Source organism: Mustela nivalis (genome assembly GCF_964662115.1).
Source record: "Mustela nivalis genome assembly, chromosome: 1".
NCBI lineage: Eukaryota > Metazoa > Chordata > Mammalia > Carnivora > Mustelidae > Mustela > Mustela nivalis.
This window is the reverse complement of record NC_139020.1, coordinates 83855717-83863140: the sequence shown is the minus strand read 5'-3', so window position 1 is coordinate 83863140 and position 7424 is coordinate 83855717. Positions and strand designations below refer to the sequence as shown.

Below are 7424 nucleotides of genomic sequence, written 5' to 3'. Positions count from 1 at the left end.
TGGCTACTACTTAATTTTTACTGGAGACTAAGGCTTCTACAGGTTAAAATTCTGCTAAATGTAATGAAGACTGATGGAAATTAGGGAAACAACTCTGTATTCAAGAAAAAGATATTTTTATGCTCCACAAGTAAGTGAAACCATATGATAACTGACTCTATCTGTTTGACTTATTTCACTCAGCATAATCTCCTCCAGTCCTATCCATATTGATACAAAAGTTGGGTATTCATCCTTTCTGATAAAGGCTTAATACTCCATTGTATATTTGGACCATATCTTCTTTATGCATTTTTCTTTTGAAGGGCATCTTGGCTCTTTCCACAATTTGGCGACTGTGGCCATTGCTGCTATGAACTTTGGGGGTACAGATGGCCGTTCTTTTCACTGTATCTTTGGGGTAAATACCCCGTAGTGCAATTGTGGAGCATAGGGGATAAATGGAGGACTGTGGACTCGGAGAAACAAACTGAGGGTTTTGGAGGGGAGAGGGTGGGGAGTTGGGTTAGCCTGGTGGTGGGTATTATGGAGGTCATACACTGCATGGAGTACTGGGTGAGGTGCATAAACAATGAATGCTGGAACACTGAAAAGAAACAAAGTAAAATAAAATGAAAAAAAAAAACAACCAAAAAACAAACAAAAAAAAACCCAACCCAAACAAACACTTTAAGTGATAGAGTCCTCCTAAGAAGCTGTTTTGAGACATTGGGGAGGGTATGTGATATGGTGAATGCTGTGAAGTGTGTAAGCCTGATGATTCACAGACCTGTATCCCTGGGGCAAATAATACATTATATGTTAATAAAAATAATTAATAAAAATATGTTTTTAATACAAAAAGATATAAGGAATGGGATTTTGTTGAGAGAGAAAGAAAGTACATTGGTCCCAAAATGAGACGGGGTATTTGGAGAGAAAAGGCTTAGGACAAAATCTGAATGAAAAAGAAAGTGTAGAAGACTTGTGAGGGGAAATTTTTGGAGTAGAATTTTATATGTGGTTAGGACTAATGTGGAGATGAATGGATTTTAAAAGTACATTGGTATGAGATTGAAATCCTGCTTTTTCTCTCTCCATTAAAATGATGATGTTTTCTTAGATTGTTGGTCTGCTCTTGATAGAAAATGAAAATGAAGGGTTTTTCCCCCTTTCTATTCTTTATCTGCTCAGAAAACCAAAGCTTCTATGTTTTGTCTTTATCCTGACTTCGATTACTTAAGAAAGTTAGAACTTTTCAATGTTGGGTGGCTCAGTTGGTTAAGCAGCTGCCTTCAGCTCTTGTCATGATCCCAGGGTCCTGGGATCGAGCCCCTTATCAGGCTCCCTGCTCAGTGGGGAGCCTGCTTCTCCCTCTCCCTCTGCTGCTCTACCTGCTTATGTCTCTTGCTCTATCAAATAAATAAATAAAATCTTAAAAAAAAAACCTTCTCAATGTTAAAGGAGCTAAGTTTTACTAACAATTGTATAATCTGTAGAATCCCTTAGTTAAATGTAAATATTAAATTTATAATGACCTGTAATCACTTAAAAATTTTTTTTAAAATTTATTTATTTGAGAGAGCAAAAGAGAGCAAGGAAGGGAGCACGAATGGGTGGGGGTGGGGAGGGCAGAGGAAGAGGGAGAAGCAGGCTACCTACCTGGGATACCTACCTGCGATCATGACCTGAGCCTAAGACAGATGCTTAAACGACTAAGCCACCCAGGAGCCCCAATGACCTGCAATCCTATTGAGGCATGTGCTCTAAAACCTTCTGAGGTTTTTGGGGCATATGGGACTGGCTCAGTCAGAAGAATGTGACTCTTGATCTCGGGGTCATGAGTTCAAGCCCCGTAGTGCATATAGAGATTACTTAAATACATATTTAAAAAAACAAATTTCTCAGGATTTTTTTTTTTTTAAGAAGGTTTCACACCCAGCATGAGGCCCAACATGGGACTTGAACTCACTACCCTGAGATCAAGACCTGAGTTAAGATCAAGAGTTGGCATTTAATCTACTGAGGCACCCAGGTGCCCCACTTTCTGAGGTTTTAAACAAATTTCCTTGAGATCAGAATTATAAAAGAAGTCTTTTTGACTAATTAGGCTTGTTTATTTGGTATGTTAAGTTCCTTGGAAAGCACTGTCAAACCAATAACAATAAGCCTTAGGTTGTCTTGGATGGGTATATGCTATAACTATTCTAGAAAATACATGAAATTCTTGAAGTTTTAATATATGTTGATATAAGGTCATTGCTTGAATGATTGAAATGTTGTGTGTCACAGAAACAACTGATTTCCTTGTCAGCTACATAAGAATGAACCCCATATCAGATCTTTAACCATGTCCATTTCTGTGTCTTGATTTTTTTTTTTTTTTGTCATTTATAGTTATTGTTCTGATGCTCTTGCAAAATGTGTTTCATCTTCAAGGAAATTCATAAAAAGGACTTCTGGCAGATACAGGTTTTTGAGATCTTTAAAATCATAAAACTGAGCTTCCAGAATTTCCAGAATGAATGGGTAAGCTGCATTCAAACTAAACAAAAACTAGTAAATAGGACTGAACAAATTGAGGAAGATGATAACATATTCCGTTGTGAACAAATGGAAGCATTTAACTTTTCTCTCTACCTGAACCTTTCAGAAGTCAGAAACTCTCAATGAGCATTCTTTCTTCCACGGCTACTTCCATTGCACAAGAGAAATGAGCTTCTGTTCTTCTTGTAATAGGACACCATTGGAAACATTGATTATAATACCAAAGCTTTGACTGGAATGTCATATTTGAGAGAGACATATATATAAACCGAGATATGACAGACAGCTTCAAGGAATTAAGATCGACTTTATGGAGCCATTAAAATCCATTGAGAATGTTAGCCTGATATGTTGCTTACAGAGTGCCCAGCAGTCTTACCAGGTGAGTAAAGAATGTTACTTCCTGGCAGGTGCAAGAACCCTCAGGGTATTTGGGGACCTCAAGAAGAGGAATGCACCCAAATCTATAGGTATTCCAAACAAATATTTGGCTTTACTCTGGCCTTAAGAAGCTATTAAAAGTTCATTCTAAAGATTCCTTATAAAAAGTCCTAGCAAAGCAGATTTTAAAAGATCTATATGATCAATCACTATTTTTGCTAAGATTATATAAATAATTAGACCAAGTTTGTTAAAACTGGACTTGTTTTATAAATGAATTAGTCTTGATTTGGCTGTCTTTGGAAATAAGAGTGAATTTAGAGAGAAAAATTATGCTTCAATAATGCATCCTTATGGATGTAAGATTCTAGTTTTAATTGTCTTTAAATGTTTGTTGTTTGCCTAAACTAGACAACTTGAGGTAAACTTCAGACACATTGCCATAATAGCTCATATATAGACAATTCTTCTGCTTAACACTCTATGGGGATAATAAAAGGGACCCCATGGGCATATGATTATTTAAACAGTTGGATACTAGGATGAACTCCCCAACAATTATGTAACTCAGCCATCACCTTGATCAATTCTATGTGGCTGGGATAACAAAATTTTTCCTAAAAAGTCAGAGCATGGGGCACCTGGGTGGCTTAGTGGGTTAAAGCCTCTGCCTTCAGCTCAGGTCATGATCCCAGGGTCCTGGGATCGAGCCCCACATTGGGCTCTCTGCTTGGCAGGGAGCCTGCCCCCCCACCCCCCGCCTCTCTGCCTACTTTAATCTCTGTCAAATAAATAAGTAAAATCTTAAAAAAAAAAAAAGAGCATACCCCACCCCATGGGGTTAACTATGAACTAGTGGAGATAATGGATGGCCCCACCTTCCTTATAATTGGATTGGAGAATGTACTTGGGGATGCCCTAATCTCCTGGGACAAGTCATCTCCCACTTGCCAGCAATTCCTCCTAATTAGATACTGTTAAGGCTAGATGTTAGACAAAGAAGGCTTCTTAATGCTTTTATCCCTCAGCCATATTTGTCCTGGGAGCCACCTCTGTTATTGTATAATTATAAGTAGAGTGTTTGGCAAAGCATACAGTGGCTGCCTTTAACCAAACCCAACACAAAGTCAGCCCCATACCAGCATATATAGGTATCTTTCTATTACTAAAAATGTTTTTTATTGGCCTGTGGTAATGTTACATGGGACTCTCTAGTCTATAGGCACCTCTCTCTTATCCTCAAACTATCAACATTTTAACAGGCTCATGACGACAAATTTCCCCACTACACAGTCCTAACTGATACACCTAGGAAGGTTTATATCAAATATGTGATATATGTTGCTTACTCCTAAAATAGGACAACTAAGCCAAAAGGCCCTTTTATGCTGGGAATAGAAAAACCATACTCTTAATTTTATAAAGATATTATTTATTTATTTGAGAGAGAGAGAGAGAAAGCATGAGCAGGGGGAGGGGTAGAGGGAGAAACAGACTCCCTGCTGAGCAGGAAATCTGATCATGCCCAGGATCCCGAGATCGTGACTTGAGCTGAAGGCAGATGCTTAACAGGCTGAGCCACCCAGGTGCCTTGAAAAACCATGCTCTTGATTCATAGCCCAAGAGTACTTGCCAAATGGAGTGGCTCCTCCCAAAAACCCTGTGACCATGCCATTATTTCACAGACAAATGATTGGTTTTCTACTGACTGGACAAGGTGACCAGGCATCAGATAGCTTGCACCTAATTATGTGGGCCAAATTTGTGACCATAGCTTCCACCAGGCTGGATTGGAAGATGCACTATGGACTATCACAATTCCAGCTAATCTTCCATATCTAAAACAATGATAGACAAGATCCAAGTTCCATTGGTATGAACATCTGATGTCTCTTTTTCTTCCATCAATAGATTTAGAAGATGTCAATGGCACATGGAGGCCCTTAATGCTTTTATTAATTAAGGGCCTTAAATGATTCTGAAGATAGCATTATGTTATTTAACACTAAAGCAACTCATGTGTAAGTAATTCTATAAAACAGAATGGCATTAGATATCTTAGCAGCGGCACAAGGAGGAACATGTGCCATTATTACAGTGGAATGTTGTGTCTATCTTCTAGATGATAACAAAAATATAACAGAATTACCGATATGAGTAATCAAATTGGTGCTCTTAAAGTCCCTACACTGCCACTTAATGACTGGTTACATTTCTGGTTAGAAAGTTGACTGTGGCCCACGCTGAAGGACCTTCTCATTGCCTTCTTATTTTCGTTATAACATTAATACTAATATGTTGTCCCTTTCACTTTGTTCTCTCCTATTGTCCAGATACATGCAAGCAGTTCCTGACTCCTTTGACCAGCTCACAGATGATTCTTACTACTCGAAACAAATTTATTCCAATGTTCACTCTGGACTATATAGCAATGGTCTCTGTAATTTATTTATAGAGACAGATAGTGACCATTTTCAGTCCCGTAGCTAGGGACATCTCTATGGCCCCTGTCAGCTTGAAGAAGTTATAGAAGATGAGCCTTTCACCCTTCAACAACTTTAAAGATTTAAAGAACAAAAATTGGTCCGGGGGGAAATGATGAGGGATGGAAGGAGAAAAATGTTCACCTTGAGCCCAGTAGGTTGACCTACAGCCTGTATAGTCTTGATGAGGATCAAATGTGTGCTGGTTGCTACATTCTAAAAGGGTCTCATGACTGCCTATACATCTCATCAATAGTTAATAGTGAGCTGAATGATAAGCACCAGAAAATCTTGGAAAAGTAGTTTTAGGAGTAGAAATTTTAAGAAAACATTCATGATCTAATCTTTCTTGCACATCTCCTCCCCCTTGAGCACTAAGCATATAACTGGCTTCATATAAGGTCCTGTCCTTGTGCTACTTAAATAAACTTACTAAGTTGTACCATACAATGTCTCAGGAATGCTTTCTTGGCCTTTGGATTCCACAATCCTGCAACAGTACATTTGTTACAAGCAATGAATCTAAACTGACACATCATAATCGCCCCAAATCTAGAGTTAATATCACTGGTTTACTTTTTTTTTTTTTTTTTTAAAGAATAGGGGCACCTGGGTGACTCAGATGGTATGGTGTCTGCCTTTCACTCAGGTGATGATCTCAGGGTTCTGGGATCAAGCCTGCTTCTCCCTTTCTCTCTGCCTGCCTCTGCCTACTGTGCTCTCTCTGTCAAATAAATAAATAAATAAATAAAATCTTAACAACAACAACAAAAAAGAATAATTTTTATCTAGGTACAGTGCATTTATTGCTATGGAAAGATACCCATATTATTGTGACAAGAAATTTAAAATCTATGAGGATGAATCTGATATTTAAATAGAAAATTTATAAGCATAATAAAGCTGAAATGGCTCTACACCACCATGTAACAGTAGGAATCCTAGGATATTGCCAGAATCCATACATCATAAGCAAACTTTTCAGTAACTGAATTGGCGAAGACATCTGAAATTGACTTGAGTACTACTCACTGATATTACCTTGTGTGTTTTTTTTTCCTACAATTTACTGCATAAGACCCTAACACCTGAGGATATTGGCAATACAAGTATACCAACGCTCGTTTTTTAAAATTTGCTTTTAAGATTTTATTTATCTATTTGACAGCAACAGAGAGAGCTAGAGAGCTGGCGCGAGAGCACACGAGCACACAAGTACGGGGAGTGGAAGAGGGAGAAGCAGCCTTCCAGCTGAGCAGGGAGCCCCATGCAGTGCTCAATCCCAGAACCCCAGGATTAATCCCAGACCCCAGAATCATGACCTGAGCCAAAGGCAGATGCTTAACGCTTAACGACTGAGGCTCGCAGGGGCCCCCAAGGTTCAGTTTTATCTAGGACAGCGTTAATTGACTTTTCAGTATAGTTAAGAGATGGAAACTGTGGTTAAAAAATCTTGAAATCTTGAAATCAAGAAAAAAGGGAACCCTGACTAGTGAACTGCATGTTTTCTGATTCTAGGGGTTTAAGAAGGTGAAAAGAGGGTGAAGATTGAATCAGAAATCAGGTATTCTGGGCAACAGTGGTCATCTCTCAGTGATAATTTCACGAGGTTGGGAAATGGAGGGGGGAGGAGATAGTTATAAAGGAGTCCTAAGGTGCCGCTGGCTGTCATACAGTGAGTTCTCTTTAAGAAAACTGTAATCAGAAGCCCCCTCCCCCACACTGAGTCAAGTATTCAGGTAGGTCCAGAAGTTCAGATTTCGTGAACCAAAGGAAACGCGGAGTTGGAGCAGGACGGAGCGTGCCTGCTGGGTCGCGTGCCCTCGGGCCGGTGATCTCCCGATGCAGAAAACCTGTGAAGTAATAATGAGAGACGCCGCACTTTAAAGTCTAGAATCAGAACGTGCCAGATGAGCTCCAAGTGAAAAACAGTCCTATGAATCTTGCAGAGGTCGTCAGCCGCCGCCAGGCTCCACCTCTCCCGGGGCGGTGGACCACATCCCACTTCCCCAGGAGGTGGGCCGGCCTAGCACC

At 39.5% G+C, this 7424-nt stretch overlaps 1 long non-coding RNA gene across 1 annotated transcript; it reads left to right on the top strand.

Moving 5' to 3' along the window:
- Nucleotides 1-309: 309 nt before the first annotated feature.
- On the top strand, nt 310-5733 carry LOC309859180. Its single transcript, XR_014308585.1, has 3 exons — nt 310-400; nt 2719-2908; nt 5241-5733. It is a non-coding gene; the product is annotated as an uncharacterized lncRNA (long non-coding RNA).
- Nucleotides 5734-7424: the final 1691 nt, after the last annotated feature.